The 16477-nt window shown below is 41.6% G+C and overlaps 1 pseudogene across 1 annotated transcript; it reads right to left on the bottom strand.

The window, feature by feature from the left end:
- Positions 1-4826: 4826 nt before the first annotated feature.
- On the bottom strand, positions 4827-5622 carry LOC306670345 (small ribosomal subunit protein eS6-like; annotated as a pseudogene). Its single transcript has one exon. The product of its transcript is annotated as a small ribosomal subunit protein eS6-like (transcript).
- Positions 5623-16477: the final 10855 nt, after the last annotated feature.

The raw sequence follows: 16477 nt of genomic DNA, 5'->3' as shown, positions 1-16477 counted from the left end.
AGCAAATACTTCAAGGTCTCTCCCGTTTTAGTGTTAAACTAAATGTTAACCTCTGATTTCAGCACCAACCTGGCATGTGTCCAAGCCCCGCAGGAACCATTCGGGGACCCCTACAAATCTTAAGTCACCTTGAAAGCCTATCTTGAACAAGTCGTTTTCCAGACTCCTACACTCACAGATTCTGTGTGACTTCCAGCTCCACCGTAATGGAACTGTGGTGGAGATTCACCCTAAAGGAACCTGGACCAAAGTTGAGGATGTGAGATGAGGCACAAAGAAAGACTGCCTCTACCTCCCAGCTACCATCTCTTTATTCATCCATCTAGGTCTTTCTCAAATAATATTTCCCAGTCAAATTATAAAACATGGTTATTTGGCTCATTTGAAGCATACCAAAATACATGCATCAAATAAAAAATCACTACAAATTCTGGTTAAGTTTTTGGTCTTTTTTTTTTTTTTTTTTTTTTTAAGTAGGATACAACACACACATACACACACACACTTATTTAAAATAAAAATATGATCATAATGTATAAATTGTTTTATCTGCTTTCTCCACCACCAATAATTCATTGGGAACATTTCCCCATGCCATTAGATAGTCTTGATCAACCTTCCGTTAGTTAATTATTATCGCATAACAACCTGGAAGCTGCAGGATACAATGCAGGAAGCATTGCTTTCTCAGGTGCTTGTGGATCAATGTGGGTGATGTTAGTCCCTATGTCCCTGTGCTACCCTAGGATCAGCAAGCTAGTTCTAGCATGCTCTTAGGATGATGAGGGAAGCACAAAGGGACATGCAGGTGACACACTTATCTCTGTTGTTTCACATGTGCTCACATCCCATTGGTCAGAGTGAGTCACAGGGGTGAGTCAGAAGCTGTGGGGCAAAGAAATCGACTTCACTGTGGAGAAATTGTAGTTATACAGTGAGTGCATAGATGCAGGGAGGGGGTTAAAACTGGAGTCAATAATTCAATCTACAACAAAACTCATTTTCCTATGCAAGATTCACACAGATGTTTGCAAATTCATTTACCAGTCATATAGTGCTACATGCCAGCTACTGTTCTAAGTGCTTTATAAATATTTAGTGCTTGCCAGGCATGGTGGCGCACACATATAATCCCAGTGACTTGGGAGACTGAAGCAGGAGGATCTCAAGCTTGAGGCAAACCTCAGCAACTTAGTGAGGACCTAAGCAACTTAGCAAGACCCTATCTCAAAAAATACAAACGACTGGGGATGTAGCTCCAGGGTAAAGCACCCCTGGTTCAATCTCCAGTATCCTGCCCTATGGCCCCACCAAAAAAAAAAATTATTTAATCTCAAAACAGGCCTATGAAATAAGTGCTATTATTAACCCACTTTACAGCTGAAGGGACTGAGACAAGGAGAGGTTAAACAACTTGCCCACGGTCACCCAGCTAGTAATCAAGGAGTGAGGATCGAGGTCCGGAGTTGATGTTGATAAGTACTGTGCTAGATCCCTCTCTTCATTAGTTCATTATCTCCCTGTTCCCCAGTCAACTGTGGGCGGGGACTCAGCATCCAGGGCACACAGCAAGTATTTGTTGAACAAGTCTAATAATCATCCTGTCATTGGGTATTTGGGTTGGTTCTAAAGTTTTCAGCTACTGCATATTGATATAGACCCCACAGCATCCCTCCCCCCATGTTCATGTGTTGAAGCCTGAACCCTCACTGCCTCGGAATGTGACATATTTGGAGAAAGGATCTTTTAAAGGGCAGTTAAGTGAAAATGAAACCATCTGGGTAGGTGCTAATCCTGTCTGACTGGCATCCTAAAAAAGAGACAGAGTGACACCAGGGCTTGTGTCCAGAGGGATGATCTTGGGAGGACAAAGCAGCAAGAACTCAGCCATCTGCAAGCAAGGAGAGGTGCTCAGGAATTCAACCCTGCTGCCACCTTCACCTTGGACTTGCCTCTGGGAATATGAGGAATAAATGTGTGTTTTTTGAACCATCCGGTCAGTGGTCTTTGCTATGGCAGTCCTAGCAGACTGTCATATAGACCATGCTGTTATAAGCATCTTTGGTTTATATAAATTTATCTAAATCTGTGCATCTATTTTCAACTACTTGGGAGTTAGCCACACCTTTAGGTAGAGAAGTACAGCCTTTTGTTTCTTTGCAGTGTTGGGGATCACACCCAGGGCCTCATGAATGCTTGGTAAGTGCTCTACCATTGAGCTACATCCTCAGCTCTTTCCATTTTTTATTTTTTTTATTTTGGGCTTCATTAAGTCACTGAGGCTGACCTTGAACCTGTGATCCTCCTGCCTCAGCCTCCTGAGTTGCTGGGATGACAGATGTGCACTACCATGCCCAGCAGGTATGTTTTTAATTCAGTAGGAATTGACTGTTTTCTCCATAAAACCAAGTCATGTGACAAGCAGCATGGAATTCAATGCCTCCTGAATATTTGAGCCACATTCAGCATTCAGTGAACATCCATCACAAGGGTTGACAGAATCATACTTCCTTCTTCCTTTTGCCTCAGTCAGAACCAAGGCAAATAACTTACCAGGGGCTTCTGGTCAGAATGAATAGGGAGATGTGAAACAGTGGGTTAAAGAAATAAGGTCTAGTCTAGTTATCTGCTTATAAAGATGAAGTGAAAATTCAGTAGTCTTCCTATTTATTTCACTTCTAGGAACATGATGATTAACTAGGCAATGCCACACTGTACAAGACTATTCTGATCGTTGCTTTGACTCTCCTGTCCATTTTGGTAACTGTGCCCACCTTACCTTTGGGAGTTTAGTGCTGCCCATTTGGCCCCTGACATCCTCGTGTCTAGTTAAGTTTTTCTATTGAGTAACTGTGGTGCCTACCTGTATTAGTCAGTTTCCATCATTATAATGAAATACCTGTGGCTGAGTACTTTATAAAGAAAAGAGGTATATTTAACTCATAATTTTGGAAGCTGAAAGTCCAAGATTGGGTAGCTCCATTGACTCGGCTTCTAGTGAGGGCCTAATGGTGGATGGTATCAAGGTGGAAGCATATATGAGAGGGAGAGATTACAGAGCAATACTAGAAGCTGAGGGAAACTGGAGTCCCATGAGAACAATATTGATCCCTTCAGAGGAGATGTCCCCAATGATCTATTGACTTCTCACTTGGCCTTCTCTCTTAAACACCTCACCACCTCTTACCGTTAGCACTTTGAGGACCAAGCTTCTGATATATGAACTTTTAGGGGACAAAATATATGTGTATTGTAACATTCTCAGGTCTAGCCGAGAGAGAAGAACAACCTCATGGCTTTTTGGATGCAGGGGCTCCGCTGCATAATCTGGAGTATTGGGGAAAGATACACGTTCCAGATTCTCCCATTAGGGTGAGCAGCAGTTTTAAGAGACAAATCCACACTAGTATTCCAATCTCCCTGGACCGCTGAGTTACCTCCTCTATGCTAAACCAGAGGAGATCCATCATCTCTAACTGGGCCATGTCAACCAATCACACTAGCAGAGCCCTTTCTAGATCCCCAAGCTACACTATTAAATGCAGAATCTCTGCTTCATGGGCTCATATGAATTTGACCCGATTCAACTCACCTTTAAAATTCTGTTCCTTTAGAACAATTCCTGGTACCAAAATCCATATTGGTCAGGGTTTTCCAGAGAGAACCAACAGGATATATACAGCCATGCATTGCTTGATGCCAGGGATAGGTTTCAATAAACGTGTTGTTGTGTAAACATCATAGAGTGCACTTACACAAACCCAGACCATAGAGCTTTCTGCACCATAGGGTATAGCCGATGGTTCCTAGTTTACAAACTGATACAGCATGCTATGTGCTGATACTGGGGGGAAACTGCAACTTAATGGTATTTGTATCTCAACATACAAAGGGTATCATAAAAAATACTGATAAAAATGGTGCACTTGGATTGGGGATATAGCTTAGTTGGTAGAGTGCTTGGCTTGCATGCACAAGGTCCTGAGTTCAATCCCCAGTACAAAAAAAAAAAAAAAAAAAAAATGGTGCACTTACCATGAATGGAGTTTTGGAACTAGAAATTGGGCTTTGGGTGAATCAGTGAGTGAAGAGTGAAGTCATTTCTGGGCATGACAGTAAACTTTGTAAATGTTGTACACTTAGGTTATACTAAATTTATATAACATATTTTTATTTCTTAGTAATAAATTAAATTTACCCTACTAAAAATCATTTTTACTTTATAGACCTCTTAGTTTTAAAAATGTTCTCTTTTGAAATAAAATTTAGCTTAGAATATATGCCACAAAGTTGTTCAAATTATTTTCTTTATATGCTAATTCTATAAACTTTTCTCTCTTAAAACTTTTTCTCTATTTAAGATTTATTTACTTATTTATTTTACTTTTTAACTTTTGTTGTTGTTGCTGCTAAAAACTAACACACAGACCCACAGGGTCAGGAAGATCCATATCACTGTCTCCTACCTTTGCAAGGAGCTGTTAACTATAACAGTGCGATACCTCTCGAAGGACCAGCCTGGGGCTGCTTTAAAGGAGTATGCGCTAAAGTAAAGATAAAAAATACAGTGTAGATACGCAAGTCAGGAACATGATCGTGTAATATTATCAAGTAATTGTATGTGCAGTGGATTTGTTCATACCAGTGTCATCACACACGCTGAATATGTGTTATACTATGACATCATGGTGATTATGATATCACCAGGTGATAGAAAATTTCTTGTGGTGCTGGGGATTGAACCCAGGGGCCTCATACATGCCAGGCAAATGCTCAACCATGGAGTTCTATTTCTTTTTCTTTTTCTTTTTTTTTTGAAGGCCAGATCTTATTTATTTGTTACTCTTAAAAATTCTTATTCTTTACTGGAATCAGACTTAGAAGTAGAAGCTCTCAGAGAGGATAGCCTGCGTCTCTTGGCAATCTATTCCTGGTGTTTTTCTTTGGCTTCTTTCATTCTCTTAGCCAAAAGTTTGGCATATTCTGCAGCCTCTTCCTTGTTTTTCTTAGTACGCTGTTTCTTCAGAGCAACACGCCAGCGTTTGTGTTGCAGGACATGTGGAGTAACAAGACGCTGAATCTTTGGTGCTTTGGTCCTAGGTTTTTTACCTTCCTTGTTTAAGGGTTTTCTAACAACATATTGGCGGACATCATCTTCCTTGGATAGATTGAAAAGTTTGCGGATTCTATTAGCTGTTTTGGGCCCCAGTCTACGAGGTACAGTAGTATCCGTAAGTCCAGGAATATCCTTCTCTCTTTTTTTTACAATAACCAAGTTTAAGAATGCTCAGATTGGCATCCACAATGCAACCTCGATCAGATTTGCGCTTTCTCTCTCCTGTTTGCCTTGGTCTGTAACAGGAGTGCCCCTTACTCAGTAGCAGACAAACACGGCCATGGGTCAAGACACCCTGCTTCATGGGGAAGCCTTGTTTGTCATTCCCGCCACTGATTCGGACCACATAACCCTTCCATTCTTCACCCAGAGCGTCAGCAGCAACTTCTGTGGACATACGCTTCTCATAAAAAGTATGAAGTTTGCGTTCATCGTCTACTTCAATGAGTTTCTGGCAGCCAGTGGCTGGGAAGGAGATATTCAGCTTCATTTTGGAGCAGCTGATCTCCCACCTGGAGTTCTATTTCTAACCCCTCATTCCCTCTTTCCCTCCTTCCCACCCTCCTTTCCCTCCTGACCTGCTGTAGGAGTTGTTCGGCTCTATCATAACCTTATGGGATCATGGTTGCATATATGGCTCATCAATAACTGGAACACTGTTATACAGAGCATGACTTACGCATGTACGGATATATGAGGGAGGATCTGTTAGGGAAACCGACTTCAATCGTAGAAGCGGAGGATTCCCACAATAGGCCACCTGCAAACTGGAAAACTAGGGAAGCGGGTACCGGGCTCATTCTAAGTCCCAAGGCCTGCAAACGAGGGGATCCGACTGCACCACTCTCAGTCTGAGACCAGAGTCCTGAGAACCTAGGGCAGAAAAAGATGGGTGTCTGAGCTCCAGAAGGAAGGGAGAGCTGATTCAACTTTCCTTTGCTTTTGTTGTATCCGGGATCTCGACAGCATGGTGCCTGTCCCATGGGTGTGAGTATCTCTTTCTTACTTAGCCACTGATTCAAGTGCTGATTTCTTCTAGAAACATCCTTACAGGCATATCCGGGAATAAAGCTTTATCCGCTCTTCAAGGATCCCTTAATCCTATCAAGTTGACTCCTAAAATTTTAACCATCACACAACCCTTGGCCCATCAGCTATGGTTTAGGGAAGGGCCCTCGCTGAGGACAAAAATGGCTGCCAGGCCACATCTCTGAAGGTGGGTGAGGCAGTTCTCAGGGAGGGGTGGGCCACGCTTACACTCCAGGGTATTTCCACTGTGTTCAATAGTGAGGAATTGAATACGGCAATTAATTTTAAAATCACTCAGGTGAACTGGCAGCACATAAGACAGAGAGCAGCGAACACCGGAAGTCCAGGTTGAATTCCTAAAGCCACCAGAACAAGTAAACACGAAGGACCAAATGGTAAAGCATGGGTGGCAAACACTGGACCAGGGGATTAAGTAACAGACTGCTGTGAGATTTCTGTAGTTGATTTAACCAAGAGAGAGGAGGGATAATCAAATCTGGGGGGGCAGGCAGGGGTCCACGCAAGGAGTTTGCAAGCTGGGAATAAGAAAAAAAGTAAAAAATTAGAAAAAAATATCTGTCCAGGTGGGAAGACTGTAGCATAGAGGAATGGAAGAGGGTCTGGAATTCCCATCTACAGCGGGGCAGGGTGACCTGTGTGCTCACTGTGGATCCCCTGACCTTGATACCCGTGGCCATTTTAATCAGAGAAAGAATCAGGCAGCCTGCCAGAGAAGAGACCTTTTCCTTTCAGTTCAAGAACTTCCCAGAAGCCTTTGGGACTGCTTTGGGAATTTCTGTTATGAAAATCAGAAATCTCAATGATTTTGGGGCAGCACTTTTACTGATACCATGACATTAAAAAATAAGTTAATAAAAAGAAGAAAAGGAAAAAAAGAAAAACCTCATTAAGTATGACTAACACAAGCTAAAAGGTATCATTTTAAAAAATCTGATCACTAGCAAAAGGGAAAGATATTGGTTATAATTCCAGATTATATTTTTCAGTCCTCTAAAGATATTAAATAAAGCCAGCCGTGTCATTCTTGAATTCATTGCCTTTAGGACCTGAGCAGAGCTGACTAAGGAGGAAGAGAAAAATAAATTAACAGAGTTCAAGGCTGCCCCTCTACCAGGCTCCTAATACTTCTCAAAATGTGGCCTGAGGAACTCTGTGGGAGAGGAGTTCCTCACACGTGTTTAAGGGGGTCTATACGATTGAACCTCTTTTTATAATACTATTAAGATTTAATTTCCCTCTTCACTGTGCATTTGCACTTCTGGTGCAAAAGCTGTGGTGGCAGCCCAGGATGAATCCGGACAATGCTACCACCCACCCCGTTTTCTAAAAGCTTTCAAGAGTCCTTCATTTCTCCACTATGCCATATTTAATAGGCACACAGTGCCTTCACTTGGCATCAATTGTGAGTTGGTTTTGAAACAATTCAGTATTACATCAGCTGGCATGATGACTGATTTCTCCATTCCTTTGGGGAGACTCTGGCAACAGGGCACAGGTTCTTTTCCAATTCATGTTGCTGCCTAAGTCCAGGCAGCATTAAGTAACCACTAGCTAATACAGAATTACCATATATGTCATGGAAATCAGGTGAATGTGTCCGGTGGCTCTGCCTTGCCATCGTTTACTGAATACTTTGAACTTGGAGAAGGTTTAGTGTGTTTTTGGCCAAGGGAAACATCACACAACTAAAAGAGAACCACAACAACTGCAGCTACTGGTTTGGTGCAGATTTGCTCCAGGTACCCTTGCACACAGCCCTGATGAACAAAATGGCCTTTGACTGGGATCCTTCATGAGATTTGATGCTATCCTATGGTTTTGGTGGTCCTTAGATTCTTTCCCATCATGCACCTGCAGTGGAGAGAAATGCCGGTTTTGCTTATGGGGGTCCTTGATGAACAACAAACCTTGCTGATGCATTTAAAACACAACCCGTAAATGTTTGTATTTTTAATATTCTGTGAGACAGGATGGGAAGTATGCACAAAGCAGTGATCTTATCTACTGGAGTCCCCGGTGGTTGTCTTGGGGGCAAAGCATTAATGCCGTGGAGTTGTGACCTGAATGAACTAGAGCTTTCACGAGGAACATCAGTTGTATCTGGAAGAATAAATAGCAGACCAACTGCTATCATTCAGGTTGGGATATCAGACAGACATTTTCTTGAATAAAGTGAGCCTGTCACTTTAAGGAAACAAATGACATTGTTTTAGTCAACCTTTTCCCTGCTGTGACTTGAAGATCTGACCAGAACAATTTTAGGGGAGGAAAAGTTTATTTGAGAGCTCATGGTTTCAAAGATCTCAACCCATAGACAGTGGCCCCATTCCTCATGGCTGAAGGTGAGGCAGAACGTCATGGTGGAAGAGTGTGGTGGAAGGAAGTGGCTCACATGATGATCACGAAGCAGAGAGATCTCCCCTTGCCAGATAGAAAATAGATACCCAGGGCTGGGGATATAGCTCAGTTGGTAGAGTGCCTGCCTCATAAGCACAGGCTCTGGGTTCAATCCCCAGCACCAAAAAAAAAAAAAAAAAAAAAATCTGTATCTATCTATATATATATAAATATATATACATACTCAAAGGCCAGTCCCTCATGGACCTCTAGCTACACCCTATGTGCCTTCAGTTTCCACTCAGCTAATCCCATCTCAGGATCAATTCACTGATTGGATTAAAGCTCTCATAACCCAATCACTTCACCTCTAAACATTCTTGCATTGTCTCACAAATGAGCATTTGGGGGACATCTCAGACCCAAACCAGACAGTATAAGACACTGGTAACAACACTTAAACTTTCAAGGAAAAATCAGAATCGTGGAAAACTTTCATCTACCATTATGAACCTTGCTCTTCTTTAATATTTAAAGACTTTCCCAATCAGGTTGGTGGTGATACTAACAAATATGATTTCTTCAAAAATTGTGCAACAAAAATGTGCCAACATTTGGAAGATCTGCATAACTCATTATCCAAATGAATAATGCATGATGTTACAAAATCACGCATGGTAAAAGATCTATTCAAAGTACAAGATAACAATCATGTAACAGGGTAAGTAAAAGTTCATCAATGTGTTTTCAGATTTCACATTGCAAAACTAACCCTTAAGAAACTATCACTTGTTGGTGGTGCACGCCTATAATCCCAGTGATTCAGAGGCTGAGGCAGGAGGATAGCAAGTTTAGATACAGCATCAATGAAGAATATCCACAATTTTCTAAAAATGGCTATTAACATACTCTCCCTTTTCACTGCATGTCTGTCTGAGGCCGAGGTTGTTGGTTTTTCTTTCCCATGTATATAAAATTGTTTTAATTTATCTTACAGATTGAATGCAGATGCAAATGTTAAGAACCTGGCTTCTATTTTAAGCTAGACATTAAATAGACTTGTAAAAATGTAAATTTTTAGTTTTGAAATGAGTGATTTTAAAATATAAAAATATGCTATTTAGGTTAAAATGTGATGAATGTGTTTATGATTCTTTCTTTCTTCCTTTTTCTTTTCTTGTTTTCTTTCTTTCTTTCTTTCTTTTTTTTTTTTTTTTTTTGTGGTACCAGGAGGTGGAACCTCTACTACTCAGCTACATCCCTGGCCCTTTAAATTTTTTCTTTTTTTTTACTTTGAGATCCTTAGTTGCATAGGCTGGCCCTAAATGTGTGATCCTCCTGCCTCATATGATTTTTTTACTCTTTAATGAATTAATAAATATTCTATTTTTTTCAGTTTTAACGTCTAACATGGTAACGATCAATGGCTATTGCCTACATAAACAAAACCTTATGGGTCCCCAGTATTTTAGGTGTAAAGGAGAAGTGTAAAGGGCCTTCGGTTGAAACTAACAGGGTTTTATTTCTTGCTCATGTACTGGGTCAGTGGGCAGCACCCCAGCCCTGACCGATTTTTTTTGTAGCCCTACCACCCTAGAACCTGTCAGTCTTCCGCTTCAGTTATTGGAAAGGGAAAGCGCATGGAGGGTTGCAAGGGAAAGCGTAGAAGTTGGGTGGATTCACAGGGCAGGACTGGAAGTGGTACCCACCCATTCCTCCTCCTGTTGGCTAGAAGTCCCCAACACCACCATTCCAAAGTCCAAAGGAGCTGGAAAATATAATCTGTGTGACCAGAACAGAAAATAGATTGGATACTAGACCCTGGCATGACATTCAAGGTTCCTGTTACAAATTTATTTTTAAAATTATTTCAGCCAGGTATAGTGGCACATGCTTATAAACCCAATGATTTGAGAAGCTAAGGCAGGAAGATGGCAATTTTAAGGCCAGACTCTCAACCTACCAAGACCCTTAGCAATTTAGTGTGGCCTTGGCTAAAAAAAAGGACTGGGGATGTAGTTCAGTGATAAAACACCCCTGGGTTCAATGCTCAGTACTAAACACACACACACACACACACACACACACACACACACACACACATTTATATTTAAAGACTATAGGAGGTTACGAAAATAGTATGAAAAGTTTCATGCACCCTAAACAGTTTCTCCCAAAGGAGACTTTTTTTGGGGGAGGGGGTGCTGGGAATCAAACACAGGACCTTGTACATAAGCAAGTGCTCTACCACTTAACCACACACCCAACCTACAAAAGACTCATATAGCAGCAGTACAATAATAAACCAGGAAATTGACATTGGTTGACTATAGACCTTAGGTAGTTTTCATCATTTTAAAATCTGCAATCATTTGTGTTACCTTAATTTTAAAAAACGAAACTGTCCTAATTATGTGTTGTAATATTTTTTTAAGTGCTTAGGATTGAACCCAGGGCTATAAATTATAAAGGAATAAAAGTACCAAATAGGATATATCTTTACTCCTCTACATGTCTGTAAATGAGATGGAAAGGGATTCACATTTTGTTAACCTTGAGACTTGTGCAGCCAGCCGCTATAGAAAGGACAGCATGGGAATTGGAGACCAATTTACTTGGGTTCAAATCTAAGATGTACCTCTTCCCAAATGAATGATTTAGGGTAGGCCACTTACCCTCCCTAAACCCTCTCTACCATCAGCTGCATAACAAATAGTTTTTACCCAGTAGACTGCTGTAAGGACAAAATGAGGTCACGCAGATAAAGAATTTAGCACAAAGCCAGGTGTGGTGGAGCACACCGGTCATCCCAGCAACTTGGGAGGCTGAGGCAGGAGGATGGCGAATATAAGACCAGCCTGGGCAATTTAGCAAGGTCTCAAAATGAAAAAATAAAAAGGGCTGGGGCACAGCTTAATGGTAGAGTGCTTGCTTAGAATATGCAAGGCCCTGGTTTCAATCTCCAGTAAAACACACACACACACACACACACACACACACACACACACACACACACACAAGAGTTAGCACAATGCCAGACACAGTTGTACTTTTAATCAGGAACGTTAAGGAATTAAGGTTTGCAGGGTTGCTAGGGTCTGGGTATGTAGCTCAGTGGCAGAGTGCTTTCTAGCATGTGTGAGGTCCTGGGTTCAATCCTCCATACTGTCAAAAACAAATAAAAAGCAAAAGGTAAAAGGTTACCAGGGCTTCTCCTAGCTTATCTGGGAACTTGGTACTGGAACTGGTATTCTAAAATCCAGCTTCAAGAAAATAGTGCATCCAGGGAAGAGGTGAGGATAAGGCCCAACCTCTTTGGGTGTGAGGATGCCCTTCTAATGCCAACATTTCCAAAAGGCCCTCCTCCCTGCCCTGTCCTCATGACCCGACACAGACAGGACGCCTAGTTGTTCAGATCTGTGGTTTCATAGAATTCTGAAATCAAAGGCTAAAAGGAGCCTTAAATGACTGGAGACATCTCTAAATAGAGGCTAACACACCACAAGACCTCTCAAATAACCCTGAGGGGGCAGATTTCCTCCTGTATTTGAGGACTAGTCTTGAAATCGAAAGTAGCATGGAGTCTTTATTTTCTAGAACCTTCTGACCACCAGCTGTATATCCAATGCCCAGGCAATGTAGAGCTGAGGGAACTGAGGTCCAGAAAGGTGAAGGCTATTACCCAAATCTTAACAGCAAGCTAGACAACAAGATCAACCAAACCCAGGCCTTACCTGCCTGTTCTGAAACCTCACCCCCTGCCCCCACACAACACCACGATCCTTGGGTCCTTATGCCCTTTGTCCTTTCTCTTCTTGCCTTCCCCCATTTTTTGAGCCTCACTCTCGAGCCTGGGTCTTACAGCTTCTTGGTCCGAGCTTCCTCGATTTGAGAACCTCATTCTCATCCAATATTCACGCGTTCCTTTTGCAGGCCACTATCCACCCATCATCCATTGGCTGCTTTTTGGTACCCAGTACCAATCTGGGCACCTGGAGGACAGATAACTGTTAGAAGGTCCTAGTGAATTGAAGGTTATGTGCCAGCTCCATTATTGAGACTAGTCCCCAAATGCAGAAGGAAAGCCATCCCTTGAGAATATCTAAGGACATATGAGCATCCTTGTTTCAGGGTTCTGAAGACCTTATAGTCTTCAGAGTGACTTTAGATCAGCCAGGTAGCATGTTTACATGACCTGGTCCGCATTTTGATCTAGTTTAATACGATTCTTCATCCATCTAGCCAGTTTGACACCCTCCTTTTTTCCCCTTGCACACGGTTAAGGAAACTGCATGAAAGGCTCGAGTTTGATTAATCAAGGAGAAAACAAAAAAAAAAAAAAAAAAGGAGAAAACAGCCATACACAGACCTAAGAGAGTGAGCTGTCCCTGGTTCATGAGTTTTCTTAACCACGTATTCATCCCCTGTCTTAAGAATGTCTGAAGACCAATGGAATGTCAAGATAAAACCACATAAAATCAAAGCACTCACTGCGTTCTTTCCAGGAAAATATTAAATCAAGCACTGGCATCTTATTTCTAAAATAACACATGTTCCCATTTCATGTTATTTCAGTTGTTAAAGAGACTGATGAAACTGATAGCTATTTGGCTGAAAATATTTTTGTTGGGTGATGTCCCTACCCTGTCCTTGCACCCAAGACCTGTATTCAAGAAATATTTATTAAATGGTATTATAGAGGTATATGGGTTTTTCAAGCTGTGGGCCACAGTATATCACTGGGTCATGAACTCTGTATATTTGGGCTACAAGCAGAGGTTTTTTTTTTTTTTTCAAGCAGGATTTTAAACGAAGAAATAAATAAAAAAAAAATAGGTTAGAAAACATCAGTGCAAATTATGTGTGTGGTAAGCATCAATACAGTTGCACAAAACTCCTGATTTAATATGTGTATGTATGTGTCTATAAGCACTGCATTGTGCTATAAAATCTATTTTTTAATATGGATCATCATAAAAAATATTTGAAAAACACTGAAGTGCCAGTTAAAAGAATAGACTCTGGAGTTACACAGCACAGATCAAACCCTGCCTCCACCACATTCTAGATGTAGGATTTCTGGGGAGCTTTCTGTGAAATGGGGATCATGATAGACTTGACCTATGGCCAGTTCACCCATTAGGCCCAGGAGGCACATGGACACAATGCTAGGGTTCATGATATTTTTAGGAATCTACTATAATGCTTTGATTCCTTTAAAAATCAGAAGGAAAAATATGAAAATGTAGCACTGAAGATGTTTTGATTTTTTTTCTCACATCATAAAGAAAGGAATTTTGTAGGCCCTGTGAAAATGCATGGTGGCAGCTGGGGCTAAGATTAGGGAGGCTTGGTGTTCTGGGTTAGGCAGGCTGGACTCCATCCTGAGGGTCCTTGGGAGCCTTTGGAGGTTTGAAGCAGGACAGTGCAGCATAAAGGAAAGGTCATTTCTCTGTCTTGGATATGCACTTTCTGGGGGACTCTTGGGGGCATGATTTGGGTTTTTGAAGCCACGGGATAAATGGGTGCATCTTCTTGCACCCAAGTAAAGCATCATGGGAGATAAAGTTAAGAAATATATCCAGGAAGCCACTTAACATTTACTTTTATAATAAAACAAGCACTCATATAGTGTAAAGTAAGATACAAGATTTGAAAAAATGATTTGCAGGGTAATGATAATAATTTCTAAGAAATAATGAGTTTGTGGTAGACCCCACTGGGCTATAATCCCAGTCTTCTTTAGTCTACTCGAGTACATTTTCTCTATAATTATTGGTGGAAAGTTGACAGCCTTGGAACAAATAAACTCTAGCACCAGGAAAATATCTTAATCCCCTATCCTAGTATTCCTTACCAGACTGTAAAGCCTGAGACCCCTTTGAGCTGAAAATCTTCCTTACTAGAAAGTGTCCCTCTGAGTAGAAGTAACAGAGAATGTCATTCATTTGCAACTTGGAAATTCACTGAAACACACTATACTGGATTGTTCTATTGCCAACTCCATTAAACTGTGAATTAGGTTTCCAGAATCCAATTTTGTGGTTTCAGGTTAGAGGTGGCCATAGAGTAACTTGCAGGTAATTGCAAAAGTAGAGGAGAAGCGACAACTATTAATCTCAGGGGTTCATCATGGCTAGGGGTAGGGAGATGCAGTGGTGGCCAACAGGTACCAGCTTGTCCTTGCCCTTCTGCAGTCTGTGACCCACTTTTCTATTTAGGTGCTCTGACCCTGAAGACAACAGAATCCCAGACCCATCCCAGATGCATGGCTGTGGACCCACAACCAGTGCTGCCAATGGCATCTTACAGATTTCTCTACCAGCTTTGCTTTGACTTTGACAGTGGGATATACTCCTCAGGTCAACAGGTTATTGACTCTCTGATCTCACTCCTCCCCCCGCCCTTCCTTTCCATCACTGTGTGAGGTCTAACTCCAAATCCCACCTTCCCTGCTTTTTGCAGGTCCACCTCTCTGAGTCTGGATTAACAGAAATAATTCCTTTTGCTGTTGCACTCAGCCTGAGGAAGGTGAAGTTTTGATAGAAAATCAAAAAGAGGAGTTAACTTTTTTTTCTGGTACCAAGGATTGAACCCAAGGGTGCTTAACCACTGAGCCACATCCCCAGCCTTTTTCCTTTTTTATTTTTATTACTTATTCATTTATTTATTTTGGGGTACCCTGGATTGAACTCAGGGGCACTCAACCACTGAGCCACATCCTCAACCCTATTTTGTATTTTATTTGGAGACAGAGTCTCACTGAGTTGCTTAACGCCTCACCTATTGCTGAGACTGGCTTTGAACTTGAGATCCTCCCAGCTCAGTCTCTCGACCCTCTGGGATTATAAGCATGCACCAATGGGCCCCACCCTTTTTATTTTGAGACAGGGTCTCACTAAGTTCCTTACAGCCTCACTAAGCTGCTGAGGCTGGCTTTGAACTTGTGATCCTCCTGCCTCAGCCTCCCAAGCCACTGGGATTACAGGCATGCACCATAACTCTGGGCCTAAGAGGAGTTAATTTAAAAACAAACATGGCGGCCATGTTTGAGAAGGTGAGCTTCCCTGGAATGGGGCAGTGGAAGGTGATAAGCCCAGAGAGCAGTGAGGACCAGCAGGAATTGGAGAAATCTAAAGGATGAGAAGTGAGAGAGTATCAAAGGGAAGATGCACTCTGGTTTCTGCTTTCATCAGTATCTGCTTCTGAGCACGGTCTGCTCTTCTGACTGTCAAGGTGGTTTGGAAAACAATGGCTTGGAACAGGCAAATGCTTTTATCCCCATTAGAGAATCAGAATCAAAGGCAAAGTAGGAACACAGAAGCAGTAGAGAGTGGAACACAGGAAGAAGATTGCAGGGTGGATTCCAGAGTCCAGACAGGACTTTTAGGAGTTCTTCTTGTAGCATTGACTTCAGAGAACTACCTCTTGCTTTAATGTCTTCCCCTCTGGGACTACAGAAGGAACCGTGATAAGTAAATCTCCACTTATTTTTTGTTTCAGTGATTTCTGAGAATGTCACCTACTCCATTGCTCATGATCCCATACATAATGGTCTGTGTAAAAAGCTGTCCTTTCAGAATTCAAAGACAGGAAGAAAATTTGTGTCTTCTAGTACACTTTGGGACTTGCTCCTTTAAAAATAAAAGGGAACATCTTTCTTGCTTTATTTTCCCATTTGCCCTCACTGCCAAGAAACCCAGATACATTTTCTTCTCAGATACAGCACATTCTTTAGTCCAGGTTGGTATTTCATTCTGTACTCCATTCCTTTGAGGGTTTATAACACCTTTTGAAGCATCTCTTTGTGGTCACCTAAGTCAACTTTGTTTTTTATGAATTAGTGAATGGTCCTGCCTCTTGCCTTCCCTTTTTGGATTTGGAGATGCCCTAGAGGGAAAGGATCTTTTTTATTATTTTTTTCCTAGAATGTGTTACCACTCCTTCCTATTCCATCCAAGAAACCAGCATGAT

Source organism: Sciurus vulgaris, assembly GCF_902686455.1.
Source record: "Sciurus vulgaris genome assembly, chromosome: 10".
Taxonomy (NCBI): Eukaryota; Metazoa; Chordata; class Mammalia; order Rodentia; family Sciuridae; genus Sciurus; species Sciurus vulgaris.
This window is presented reverse-complemented; position numbering and strand designations above follow the sequence as displayed.